Source organism: Mesoplodon densirostris, chromosome 4, assembly GCF_025265405.1.
Source record: "Mesoplodon densirostris isolate mMesDen1 chromosome 4, mMesDen1 primary haplotype, whole genome shotgun sequence".
Classification (NCBI taxonomy): Eukaryota; Metazoa; Chordata; class Mammalia; order Artiodactyla; family Ziphiidae; genus Mesoplodon; species Mesoplodon densirostris.
In genome coordinates, this window is record NC_082664.1 from 73,378,400 (window position 1) to 73,393,501 (window position 15,102).

Below are 15,102 nucleotides of genomic sequence, written 5' to 3' on the forward strand. Positions count from 1 at the left end.
TAACGAAATTGCATCAGTAATTTAAAAACTCCCAACAAAACAAAAATCCAGGACCAGATGGCTTCACAAGTGAATTCTACCAAATATTTAGAGAAGAGTTAACACCTATCCTTCTGAAACTATTCCAAATAACTTGCATAGGGAGGAAAACTCCCAAACTCATTCTACAAGGTAGCATCACTTTGATACCTAAACCAGACAAATGTATCACAAAAAAGAAAATTACAAGCCAATATCAATGATGAACATAAATGTAAAACTCCTCAACAAAATACTAGCAAACCGAATACAACAATACATTAAAAAAGATCATATACCATGATCAAGTGGGATTTATTAAAGGGATGCAAGTATTTTTCAATATCTGCAAATCAATCAAGGTGATAAACTACCTTAACAAATTGAAGAATAAAAACCATATGATGATCTCAGTAGATGCAGAAAAAGCTTTTGACAAAATTCAACATCCATTTATGATAGAAATTCTCTAGAAAGTGGGCACAGAGGGAACATACCTGAACATAATAAAGGCCATATGTGGCAAACCCATAGATAACTTCATACTCAACGGTGAAAAGCTGAAAACATTTCCTCTACGATGAGGAAAAAGATAAGGATGTCCACTCTCACCACTTTTATTCAACATAGCTTTGGAAGTCCTAGCCACGGCAATCAAAGAAGAAAAAGAAATAAAAGGAATACAAATGGGAAAGGGAGAAGTAAAACTGTCACTGTTTGCAGATGACATGATACTATACATAGAAAATCCTAAAGATGCCACCAGAAAACTATTAGAGCTCATTGAGGAATTTGGTAAGGTTGCAGGATACAAAATTAATATACAGAAATATGTTGCATTTCTATACTCTAACAAAATATCAGAAAGGGAAATTAAGGAAACAATTCCATATACCATCACATCAAAAAGAATAAAATATCTAGGAATAAACCTACCTAAGGAGGCAAAAGACCTGTACTCCAAAACCCATAAGACACTGATGAAAGAAATTATAGATGACACAAACAGATGGAAAGATATACCATGTTCTTGGATTAGAAGAATCAATATTGTCAAAATGACCATACTACCAAGGCAATCTACAGATTCAATGCAATCCCTCTCAAATTACATGACATTTTTCACAGAACTATAACAAATGATCTTAAAATTTGTATGGAATACATAAGACCCCAAATAGCCAAAACAATCTTGAGAAAGAACAGAGCTGAAGTAGTCACACTGACTTCAGACTACAGTACAAGCTACAGTCATCTAAATAGTATGGTACTAGCACAAAAACAGAAACATAGATCAACAGAACAGAATAGAGAGCCTGGAATTAAACCCACACAATTATGGTCAATTAATCTACAACAAAGGAGGCAAAAATCTACAATGAAGAAAAGACAGTCTCTTCAATAAGTGGTTCTGAGAAAACTGGACAGCTAAATGTAAAAGAATGAAATTAGAACATTCTCTAACACCTTGTACAAAAATAAACACAAAACAGATTAAAGACCTAAATGTAAGACTGAATACCATTAAACTCCTAGAGGAAAATATAGGCAGAACACACTTTGACATAAATCACAGCAATATTTTATTGGATCTGTCTCCTAAAGTAAAGGAAATAAAAGCAAAAAATAAACAAATGGGACCTAATTAAACTTAAAAGCTTTTGCACAGCAAAGGAAACCATCAACAAAACAAAAAAAACAGCCTACTGAATGGGAGAAAATGGGTTGGCCAAAAAGTTCATTCAGGTTTAACCCAAACAAACTTTTTGGCCAACCCAATATTTGAAAATGTTATGATCAATAAGGGATTAATATCCAACATATATAAATAGCTCATTCAACTCAAGAGAAACAAATGACCCAATTTAAATATGGGCAGAAGAATTGAATGGACCTTTTCCAAAGAGGAAAGGCAGATGGCCAACAGGCACATGAAAAGATGCTCAACGCTGCTAATCACTAAGGAAATGCTTAATCAAAACCACAATGAGGTATCTCCTCATATCTGTCAGAATGGCTGTCATCAAAAAGAAAACAACAAATGTTGGTGAGGATGTGGAGAAAAGGGATACTGTTCGTGAGAATGTAAATTGGTGCAGCCACTGTGGAAAACAATATGGGGATTTCTCAAAAAACTAAAAATAGGGCTTACGTGGTGGCGCAGTGGTTGAGAGTCCACCTGCCGATGCAGGGGACACGGGTTCGTGCCCCGGTCCAGGAAGATCCCACATGCCGCAGAGCGGCTGGGCCCGTGAGCCATGGCCGCTGAGCCAGTGCGTCCGGAGCCCGTGCCCCACAACAGGAGAGGCCACAACAGTGAGAGGCCCGCGTACCGCAAAAAAAAAAACTAAAAATAGAACTACCATATGACCCAGCAATTTCACTTTTAGGTACACATCCAAAAAAAAAAAGAAAACAGTAATTTGAGAAGAGACATACACCTTAATGTTCATAGCTGCACTATTTATACTTGCCTAGATATGGAAGCAACCTGAGTGTCCATCAACAGATGAATGGATAAAGAAGATGGAATACTACTCAGTCATGAAAAAGAAAAAAATTCTGCCATTTGTAGCAACATGGATGGACTTGGAGGGCATTATGATAAGTGAAATAAGTCAAACAGAAAAAGATAAATACTGTATGATATCACTTATATGGAGAATTTTAGAAATATAACAAAAAATAAGCAGACTCACAGATATAGAGAACAAATTAGCAGTTACAAGTGGGGGAGGGGCAAAAGATGGCTGGAGGAGAGGGAGGTACAAATTACTGGGTGCAAGATAGGCTCAAGGATGTATTGTACAACATGGGGAATACACCAAATATTTTGTAATAACTGTAAATGGAAAGTAATCTTTAAAACTTGTATTACAAATTTAAATGCAAAATAATTTTAATTAAAAATTAAAAAAGAAACTATCTGTATGATACTATAATAGAGAATACTACAATTATACATTTGGTAAACCCATAGAATGTACAGCACCCAAAAACGAACCCGAATGTAAACTATGGACTTTGAGTTATACTGATATGTCACTTTTGGTTCATCAATTTTAACAAATGTACAGCTCTGGGGCAGGATCTTGATAGTGAGGGATGCTAGGTATACTTGGGGGCAGCAGGTATATGAGAAATCTCTGTACCTTCTGCTCAATTTTGCTGTGAATGTGAAACTAAAACATCATCTAAAAATAAAATATGTTTTTTTTTAAAGTACTTGATTTCCAAACATATATATGATTTCATTTGCTAGAAACACAGATGCACAGTTAAATCATAAAAATTAAAATTGAGCTGCAACATAGGCTAGGCCAGGTTTTGGGGGGGATTAATTTTTTTTAATAACACTATATTTAGAATTCTAAACATCTGATTTTTGATTTATTCTTTGCAAAGTTCGATATTACAACAAATCTTTAAATGAATTTTGGAGACCATAGACATCATTTGAATGGAGATAATTGGTTTAAAGTATTTAGATTAGTTCAGTTCCAAAATTCGACAATAATGACTTTGAAAGAGTTAAATTTGGGATATTATCAACAGCATTATTTGTTTAAATTAATTTCTGAAAAGCACAGATCTTAAAGTCAAGCCAACCAGTTCACATAAGAGTTTTTTCATCAAACACCAAAAACTTGGAAAGTTGGTAAAACCTAGGCACACTTCCTACTAGGGAAATATCTATTAGAAAAGTATATTAGAGAAGTCTGAACCAAGAGGGCGGAGTAGAAGACATGCTTTCACTCCCTCTTTTGAGAACACCAGAATCACAACTAGCTGCTATACAATAATTGACAGGAAGACACTGGAACTCACCAAAAAAGATACCCCACCTCCAAAGACAAAGGAGGAGCCACAATGAGACAGAGGGAGGGATGGAATCACAGCAAAATCAAATCCCATAACTGCTGGGTGGGTGACTCACAGACTGGAGAACACTTATACCACATAAGTCCACCCACTAGAGTGAAGGTTCTGAGCCCCATGTCAGGCTTCCCAACCTGGGGGCCCAGCAACGGGTGGAGGAACTCCAAGAGAATCAGACTTTGAAGTCTAGTGGGATTTGATTGCAGGACTTCGACAGGACTGGGGGAAACAGAGATTCCACCCTTGGAGGTCACACACAAAGTTGTGTGCACATCGGGACCCAGGGGAAGGAGCAGTGAACCCAGGGGAGACTGAACCAGACCTACCTGCTACTGTTGGAGGGTCTCCTGCAGAGGTGGGGGGGTGGCTGTAGCTCACTGAGGGGACAAGGACACTGGCAGCAGCAGTTCCAGGAAGTACTCCTTGGTGTGAGCCCTCCCAGGCTCCGCCATTAGCCCCACCAAAGAGCCCGGGTAGGCTCCAGTGTTGGGTTGCCTCAGGCCAAACAACAAACAGGGAGAGAACCCAGCCCCACCCATCAGCAGTCAAGCGGATGCAACACCCAGTTCTACCCACCACCATTCCCTCCCATCAGGACACCAGCCCTGTAGATATAGCCTCGTCCACCAGAGGACACACAGCAAAAGCAAGAAGAACTACAACCCTGCAACCAGTGGTACGAAAACCACATTCACAGAAAGACAGACAAGATGAAAAGGCAGAGGGCTATGTACCAGATGAAGGAAAAAGACAGAATCCCAGAAAAATAACTAAATGAAGTGGAAATAGGCAAGCTTCCAAAAAAAGAATTCAGAATAATGAGAGTGAAGATGATCCAGGACCTCAGAAAAAGAATGGAGGCAAAGATCGAGAAGATGCAAGAAATGTTTAACAAAGACCTAGAAGAATTAAAGAACAAATAAACAGAGATGAACAATACAATAACTGAAATGAAAACTACACTAGAAGGAATGAATAGCAGAATAACTGAGGCAAAAGAACGGATAAGTGACCTGGAAGACAGAATGGTGGCATTCACTGCTCGGAAGACAATAAAGAAAAAAGAATGAAAATAAATGAAGACAGCCTAAGAGACCACTGGGACAACATTAAATGCAACAACATTCGCATTATAGGGGTCCCAGAAGGAGAAGAGAGAGAGGAATGACCCGAGAAAATATTTGAAGAGATTATAGTTGAAAACTTCCCTAACATGGGAAAGGAAATAGCCACCCAAGTCCACGAAGTGCAGAGAGTCCCATATAAGATTAAGCCAAGGAGAAACATGCCGAGACACACAGTAATCAAATTAGCAAAAATTAAAGACAAAGAAAAATTATTAAAAGCAGCAAGGGCAAAACGACAAATAACATACAAGGGAACTCCCATATGGTTAACAGCTGATTTCTCAGCAGAAACTCTACAAGCCAGAAGGGAGTGGCATGATATACTTAAAGTGATGAAAGGGAAGAACCTACAACCAAGATTACTCTGCCCGCCAAGGATATCATTCAGAGTCGATGGAGAAATCAAAAGCTTTACAGATAAGCAAAAGCTAAGAGAATTCAGCACCACCAAACCAGCTCTACAACAAATGCTAAAGGAACGTCTCTAAGTTGGAAACACAAGGGAAGAAAAGGACCTACAAAAAAAAAACCCAAAACAATTAAGAAAATGGTCATAGGAAGATATATATCAATAATTACCTTAAACGTGAATGGAATAAGTGCTCCAACCAAAAGACACAGGCTTGCTGAAAGGATACAAAAACAAGACCCATATATAGGCTGTCTACAAGAGACCCACTTCAGACCTAGGGACACATAAAGACTGAAAGTAATGGGATGGAAAAAGGTATTCCATGCAAATGCAAGTCAAAAGAAAGCTGGAGCAGCAATACTCATATCAGACAAAATAGACTTTATAACAAAGAATACTGTAAGAGACAAGGAAGGACACTACATAATGATCAAGGGATCAATCCAAGAAGAAGATATAACAATTGTAAATATATATGCACCCAACATAGAAGCACCTCAGTACATAAGGCAACTGCTAACAGCTGTAAAAGACAAAGTCGACAGTAACACAATAACAGTGGGGGACTTTAACACCTCACTTACACCAATAGACAGATCATCCAAAATGAAAATAAATAAGGAAACAGAAGCTTTATATGGCATAATAGACCAGATAGATTAAATTGATATTTATAGGACATTCCATCCAAAAACAGCAGATAACACTTTCTTTTCTAGTGTGCACAGAACATTCTCCCAGATAGATCACATCCTGGGTCACAAATCAAGCCTCGGTAAATTTAAGAAAATTGAAATCATATCAAGCATCTTTTCTGACTACAACGCTGTGAGATTAGAAATGAATTACAGGGGAAAAAACGTAAAAAACAAAAACACATGGAGGCTAAACACTACATTACTAAACAACCAGGAGATCATTGAAGAAATCAAAAAAGAAATCAAAAAATATCTAGAGACAAATGAAAATGAAAACACGACAATCCAAAACCTATGGGATTCAGCAAAAGCAGTTCTAAGAGGGAAGTTTATAGCAATACAATCCTACCTCAAGAAACAACAAACATCTCAAATAAACAATCTAACCTTACACCTAAAGGAATCAGAGGAAGAAGAAAAAACAAAACCTAAAATTAGTAGAAGGAAAGAAATCATAAAAATCAGAGCAGAAATAACTGAAATAGAAACAAAGAAAATAACAGCAAAGATGAATAAAACTAAAATCTGGTTCTTTGAGAAGATAAACAAAATTTATAAACCATTAGCCAGACTCATCAAGAAAAAGAGGGAGAGGACTCAATCATTAAAATTAGAAATGAAGGAGAGGTGACAACAGACACCACAGAAATACAAAGCATCCTAAGAGACTATTACAAGCAACTCTATGCCAATAAAATGCACAACCTGGAAGAAATGGATAAACACTCAGAAAGGTATAACCTTCCAAGACTGAACCAGGAAGAAATAGAAAATATGAACAGACCAATCACAAGTAATGAAATTGAAACTGTGATTAAAAATCTTCCAACAAACAAAAGTCCAGGACCAGATGGCTTCACAGGTGAATTCTATCAAACATTTAGAGAACAGCTAACATCCATCCTTCTCAAACTCTTCCAAAAAACTGCAGTGGAAGGAACACTCCCAAACTCATTCTATGAGGCCAACATCACCCTGATACCAAAACCAGACAAAGATATTACAAAAAGAGAAAATTACAGACCAGTATCACTGATGAATATAGATGCAAAAATCCTCAACAAAATACTAGCAAACAGAATCCAACAACACATTAAAAGGATCATACACCATGATCAAGTGGGATTTATCCCAGGGATGCAAGGATTCTTCAGTATACACAAATCAATCAATATGAAACACCATATTAACAAACTGAGGAAGAAAAACCATATGATCTTCTCAATAGATGCAGAAAAAGCTTTTGACAAAGTTCAACACTCATTTATGACAAAAAGTCTCCATAAAGTGGGCCTAGAGGCAGCCTACCTCAACATAATAAAGGCCATATATGACAAACCCACAGCAAACATGATTCTCAATGTTGAAAAACTGAAAGCATTTCCACTAAGATCAGGAACAAGACAAGGATGTCCACTCTCACCACTACTACTCAACATAGTTTTGGAAGTCCTAGCCACAGCAATCAGAGAAGAAAAAGAAATAAAAGGAGTCCATATCGGAAAAGTAGAAGTAAAGCTGTCACTGTTTGCAAATGACATGATACTATACATAGAAAATCTTAAAGATACCACCAGAAAACTACTAGAGCTAATCAATGTATCTGGTAAAGTTGCAGGATACAAAATTAATGCACAGAAATCTCTTGCATTCCTGTACACTAACAACAAAAGATCAGAAAGAGAAATTAAGGAAACAATCCCATTTACCACTGCAACAAAAAGAATAAAATACCTAGTAATAAACCTACCTAGGGAGACAAAAGACCTGTATGCAAAAATCTATAATACACTGATGAAAGAAATTAAAGATGATACAAATAGATGGAGAGATATACCATGTTCTTGGATTGAAAGAATCAATACTGTAAAAATGACTATACCCAAAGCAATCTACAGATTCAATGCAATCCCTATCGAATTACCAATGGCATTTTTTACAGAACTAGAAAAACAATCTTAAAAGTTTTATGGAGACACAAAAGGCCCCAAATAGCCAAAGCAGTCTTGAGGGAAAAAAATGGAGCTGGAGCAATCAGACTCACTGTATTCAGACTACAATACAAAGCTACAGTAATCAAGACAATATGGCACTGGCACAAAAACAGAAACACAGATCAATGGAACAAGATAGAAAGCCCAGAGGTGAACTCACACACCTATGGTCAAGTAATCTATGACAAAGGAGGCAGGGATATACAATGGAGGAAAAGACAGTCTCTTCAATAAATGGTGCTGGGAAAACTGGACAGCTACATGTAAAAGAATGAAATTAGAACACTCCCTAACACCATATACAAAAATAAACTCAAAATGGATTAGAGGCCTAATTGTAAAACCAGACACTATAAAAAACTCTTAGAGGAAAACATAGGAAGAACACTCTTTGACATAAATCACAGCAAGATCTTTTTTGATCCACCTCCTAGAGTAAGGGAAATAAAAACAAAAATAAACAAATGGGACCTAATGAAACTTAAAAGCTTTTGCACAGCAAAGGAAACTATAAAGAAGATGAAAAGACAACCCTCAGAATGGGAAAAATATTTGCAAATGAATCAACGGACAAAGGATTAATCTCCAAAATATATAAACAGCTCATGCAGCTCGATATTAAAAAAACAAACAACCCAATCCAAAAATGGGCAGAAGACCCAAGTAGACATTTCTCCAAAGAAGCTACACAGATGGCCAAGAAGCAGATGAAAAGCTGGTCAACATCACTAATTATTAGAGAAATGCAAATCAAAACTACAATGAGGTATCACCTCACACCAGTTAGAATGGGCTTCATCAGAAAATCTAAAAACAACAAATGCTGGAGAGGGTGTGCAGAACGGTATGGAGGTTCCTTAAAAAAGTAAAAATAGAATTACCGTATGGTCCAGCAATCCCACTACTGGGCATATACACAGAGAAAACCACAATTCAAAAAGACACATGCACCCCAATGTTCACTGAAGCACCATTTACAATAGCCAGGTCATGGAAGCAACATAAATGCCCATCAACAGACTAATGGATAAAGAATTAGTGGTATATATATACAGTGGAATATCACTCAGCCATCAAAAGGAAGGAAATTGGGTCATTTGTTGAGGCGTGGATGGATCTAGAGACTGTCATACAGAGTGAAGTAAGTCAGAAAGAGAAAAACAAATATCGTATATTAACACATATATGTGGAACCCAGAAAAAGGGTACAGATAAACCAATTTCCAGGGCAGAAATTGAGACACAGATGTAGAGAACAAATGTATGGACACCAAGGGGGGAAAGCGGTGGGGGGGTGGGGGTGGGATGAATTGGGCGATTGGGATTGACATGTATACACTGATGTGTATAAAATTGATGACTAATAAGAACCTGCTGTATAAAAAAAATGTGATCAAATGTATTCTGTTGGAAAGAAGCAAAAATAGACCATATTTACTGTGTAAAAAATATATATGTGTGATCTTTGAAAAAAAGAAATCAACAGAAATTAAAAATTCACCTTTGACCTTACTCAAACCCAGATCCCTCTCCTGAGTTAACTACTGGTTTATTATGTAGCTTTTAAAGACCTTTTCTAATGCATCATATGCTTCTGAATCTTTGAAATATTAAATATTATTTTGTTTTATTGAGGTGGGTCTTTTCATAGGTATGTATACTATATGTATTTTTCGTAATTATTGAACACAGTTTTACTCTGTCTCAGATTGCATTTTAATCAATGCAAAAAGTTGAAATATTATAAGGAACAATGCTTGGAATACCATATATTTTTCTTTGATTTTTTTAATTGAATTTTTTATATGTAGAAGTGATTCCCAAAGTCACTTAAAAATGTTAGTGCCAGTTTGTACCAGCTTTCTAGCGGACAACTGGGTAATTGCAAGCATTGATGTCCAGACTCTGTAATTCTCAAAATCCTGGTTGCTTTGGGAATGTTTGAACTTTATTAAGTTGATGACAAGATAAACTGTTATTCACTGCATATTATTACACAGACATATTACTGACTTTATTACTCTATTATTAATAGTAGAATTGGCATTTTTACAATAAATATTATAGGGATTCATGTTAAGTAGTAAGAATTTTCTTCTGGAAGCAAGACTTTTGAAGCAAATTATGATGTTATAGAGAGAAATTATGTAAACCATTATATACTATCTTAGAATACTGAGGTGCTGAAAGGTGATTGTAAATAGTGTCGTAAATAAAACTGTTCACACACACAAAAAAGAAAAGTATATTAGTTGGGACACTTCAAATTTCAAATGACAGAATTCCAAGTCAAAATAATTTAAGGAAAGCAAAAGTTGGGAGATTTATACTGTTTGCTGGAAAGAACAGGAGTAAGTCCAGGTACTAGATTAGGTCTCCCTCTTTCTCCTTCCTTTGTCCTCAGCCTTAATGTGTCCCCAAATAAGGAAGGCAGAGAAAGAAAAAAAGAAGTGGGGAGGGAAACTGGGAAGAGTACAGTTCAATTAATATATTTAATTTGGTTAACGTTGATTAATATACTTAATAGATTAAAATGCTGTTTTAAAAACAAAAGTCTCGAGAGCGGAGGAAGATGGCGGAAGAGCAAGACGCGGAGATCACCTTCCTCCCCACAGATACATCAGAAATTCATCTACATGTGGAACAACTCCTACAGAACACCTACTGAACGCTGACAGAAGACCTCAGACCCCCCAAAAGGCAAGAAACTCCCCACATACCTGGGTAGGACAAAAGAAAAAAGAATAAACAGAGACAAAAGGATAGGGACGGGACCTGCACCAGTGGGAGGGAGCCGTGAAGGAGGAAAGGTTTCCACACACTAGAAGCCCCTTCGCGGGCAGAGACTGCAGGTGGAGGAGGGGGGAAGCTTTGGAGTAGCGGAGGAGAGCACAGCAACAGGGGTGTGGAGGGCAAAGCGGAGAGATTCCGGCACAGAGGATCGGTGCCCTCACCAGCCCTGAGAGGCTTGTCTGCTCGCCGGGGCGGGCGGGGCTGGGAGCTGAGGCTTGGGTATCGGGTTTCAGTCGGAGCGCAGGGCGAGGACTGGGGCTGGCAGCAGGAAGAGAGCCTGAAGGGGTTAGTGCACCACGGCTAGCCTGGAGGGAGTCCAGGGAAAAAGTCTGGAGCTGCTGAAGAGGCAAGAGACTTTTTCTTCCCTTTTGTTTCCTGGTGCGCGAGGAGAGGGCATTAAGAGCGCTGCTTAAAGAAGCTCCAGAGATGGGCGCGAGCCGCGGTTAAAGGTGCGGACCCCGGAGACGGGCGTGGGACGCTGGGGCTGCTGCTGCCGCCGCCACAAGGCCTGTGTGCGAGCGCAGGTCACTGTCCACCCGCCTTCTGGGGAGCCTGTGCAGCCCGCCACTGCCGGGGTCCCGGGACCCAGGGACGGCTTCCCCGGGAAAGCACACGGAGCGCCTCGGGCTGGTGCAACGTCACGCCGGCCTCTGCCGCCGCAGGCCCGCCCCGCACTGCGCGCCCCTCCCTCCCCTCTGCCTGAGTGAGCCAGAGCCCCCGAATCAGCGGCTCCTTTAAACCCGTCCTGTCTGAGCGAAGAACGGACGCCCTCCGGCGACCTACGCGCAGAGGCGGGGCCAGGTCCAAGGCTGAGACCCAGGAGCTGTGAGAGCAGAGAAGAGACAGGGAAATCTCTCTGTGCAGCCTCGGTGGCAGCAGATTAAAGCTCCACGGTCCACTTGATGTGCCCTGCGTCTGTGGAGTGCATGAATGGACAGCGAATCATCCCAAATTGAGGAGGTGGACTTTGAGGACAAGATTTAAGACTTTTTCCCCTTTTCCTCTTTTTACAACGAATTATCCCAAATTAAGGAGGTGGACTTTGAGAGCAAGATTTCAGACTTTTCCCCCTTTTCCTCTTTTTGCAACGAATTATCCCAAATTGAGGAGGTGGACTTTGAGAGCAAGATTTTCGATTTTTCCCCCTGCTCTCTTTTTGTGAATGGGTATGTGTATGCTTCTGTGTGAGATTTTCTCTGTATAGCTTTGCTTCCACCATAGGGTTCTATCTGTCCGTTTCTGTTTTCAATAATTACTTTTTAATTTTAATAACGCTACTATATTTTATATTTTATTCTATTTTACTTTACCTGCTCTTTCTTTTTTTCCTACCTTCCCTTCCTCCCTCCCTCCCTCCACCCCTCCTTTCTTTCTTTCTCTTTCTTTCCTTCCTCCCTCCCTCCCTTCTTCCTTTCACTCTTTTTCTTTCCTTCCTCCCTCCCTCCCTTCCTTTCTTTCCGTCCTTCCTCCCTCCCTCCTTTCTTTCTTCCTTCCTTTCTTTCCTTCTTCCTTTCTTTCTCTCTCTCTTTCTTTCTTCTACTAATTCTTTCTTTCTACTTTTTCTCCCTTTTATTCTGAGCCGGGTAGATGAAAGGCTCTTGGTGCTGCAGCCAGGAGTCAGTGCTGTGCCTCTGAAGTGGGAGAGCCAACTTCACGACACGGGTCCACAAGAGACCTCCCAGCTCCACATAATATCAAGCAGCGAAAATCTCCCAGAGATCTCCATCTCAACACCAGCACCCAGCTTCAGTCAACGACCAGCAAGCTACAGTGCTGGTCACCCTATGCCAAGCAACTAGCAAGGCAGGAACACAACCCCACCCATTAGCAGAGAGGCTGCCTAAAAACATAATAAGGCCACAGGCACCCCAAAACACCACCAGACGTGGACCTGTCCACCAGAAAAACAAGATCGAGCCTCAACCACCAGAACACAGGCACTAGTCCCCCCCACCAGGAAGCCTACACAACCTACTGAAACAACCTTAGCCACTAGGAACAGACACCAAAAACAATGGGAACTACGAATCTGCAGCCTGGAAAAAGGAGACCCCAAACACAGTAACATAAGAAAAATGAGAAGACAGAAAAACACACAGCAGGTGAAGGAGCAAGATAAAAACCTACCAGACATAACAAATGAAGAGGTAATAGGCAGTCTACCTGAAAAAGAATTCAGAATAATGATAGTAAAGATGATCCAAGATTCTATTTCCAAGATCCAAAATCTTGGAAATAGAATAGACAAAACGCAAGAAGCAGTTAACAAGGACCTAGAAGAACTAAAGATGAATCAAGCATCGATTAAAAACCACAATAAATGAAATGAAAAATACTCTGCATGGGATCAATAGCAGAATAACTGAGGCAGAAGAACGGATAAGTGAGGTGGAAGATAAAATAGTGGAAATAACTGATGCAGAGCAAAATAAAGAAAAAAGAATGAAAAGAACAGAGGACAGTCTCAGAGACCTCTGGGACAACATTAAATGCACCAACATTCGAATTATAGGGGTTCCAGAAGAAGAAGAGAAAAAGAAAGGGACTGAGAAAATATTTGAAGAGATTATAATTGAAAACTTCTCTAATATGGGAAAGTAAATAGTTAATCAAGTCCAGGAGGCACTGAGAGTCCCATACAGAATAAATCCAAGGAGAAATACGCCAAGACACATATTAATCAAACTGTCAAAAATTAAACACAAAGAAATCATATTAAAAGCAGCAAGGGAAAAACAACAAATAACACACAAGGGAATCCCCATCAGGTTAACAGCTGATCTCTTAGCAGAAACTCTACAAGCCAGAAGGGAGTGGCAGGACATAATTAAAGTGATGAAGGAGAGAAACCTGCAACCAAGATTACTCTACCCAGCAAGGATCTCATTCAGATTTGATGGAGAAATTAAAACCTTTACAGACAAGCAAAAGCTGAGAGAGTTCAGCACCACCAAACCAGCTTTACAACAAATGCTAAAGGAACTTCTCTAGGCAAGAAACACAACAGAAGGAATATACCTACAATAACGAACCCAAAGCAATTAAGGAAATGGGAATAGGAACATACATATCAATAATTACCTTAAACGTAAATGGACTAAATGCTCCCACCAAAAGACACAGATTGGCTGAATGGATACAAAAACAAGACCCATATATATGCTGTCTACAAGAGACCCACTTCAGACCTAGAGACACATACAGATTGAAAGTAAGGGGATGAAAAAGTATTCCATGCAAATGGAAATCAAAAGAAAGCTGGAGTAGCAATTCTTATATCAGACAAAATAGACTTTAAAATAAAGACTACTAGAAGAGACAAAGAAGGATATTACATAATGATAAAGGGATCGATCCAAGAAGAAGATATAACAATTGTAAATATTTATGCACCCAAAGTAGGAGCACCTCAATACATAAGGCAAATACTAAAAGCCATAAAAGGGGAAATCGACAGTAACACAATCATAGTAGGGGACTTTAACACCCCACTTTCACCAATGGACAGATCATCCAAAATGAAAATAAATAAGGAAACACAAGCTTTAAATGATACATTAAACAAGATGGACTTAATTGATATTTATAGGACATTCCATCAAAAACAACAGAATACACATTTTTCTCAAGTGCTCATGGAACATTCTCCAGGATAGATCATATCTTGGGTCACAAATCAAGCCTTGGTAAATTTAAGAAAATTGAAATTGTATCAAGTATCTTTTCTGACCACAATGCTATGAGACTAGATATCAATTACAGGAAAAGAGCTGTAAAAAATACAAACACATGGAGGCTAAATAATACACTACTTAATAACGAAGTGATCACTGAAGAAATCAGAGGAAATTAAAAAGTACCTAGAAACAAATGACAATGGAGACACGACGACCCAAAACCTATGGGATGCAGCAAAAGCAGTTCTAAGGGGGAAGTTTATAGCAATACCATCCTACCTTAAGAAACAGGAAACATCTCGAATAAACAACCTAACCTTGTACCGAAAGCAATTAGAGAAAGAAGAACAAAAACATCCCAAAGTTAGCAGAAGGAAAGAAATCATAAAGATCAGATGAGAAATAAATGAAAAAGAAATGAAGGAAACGATAGCAAAGATCAATAAAACTAAAAGCTGGTTCTTTGAGAAGATAAACAAAATTGAGAAACCATTAGCCAGACTC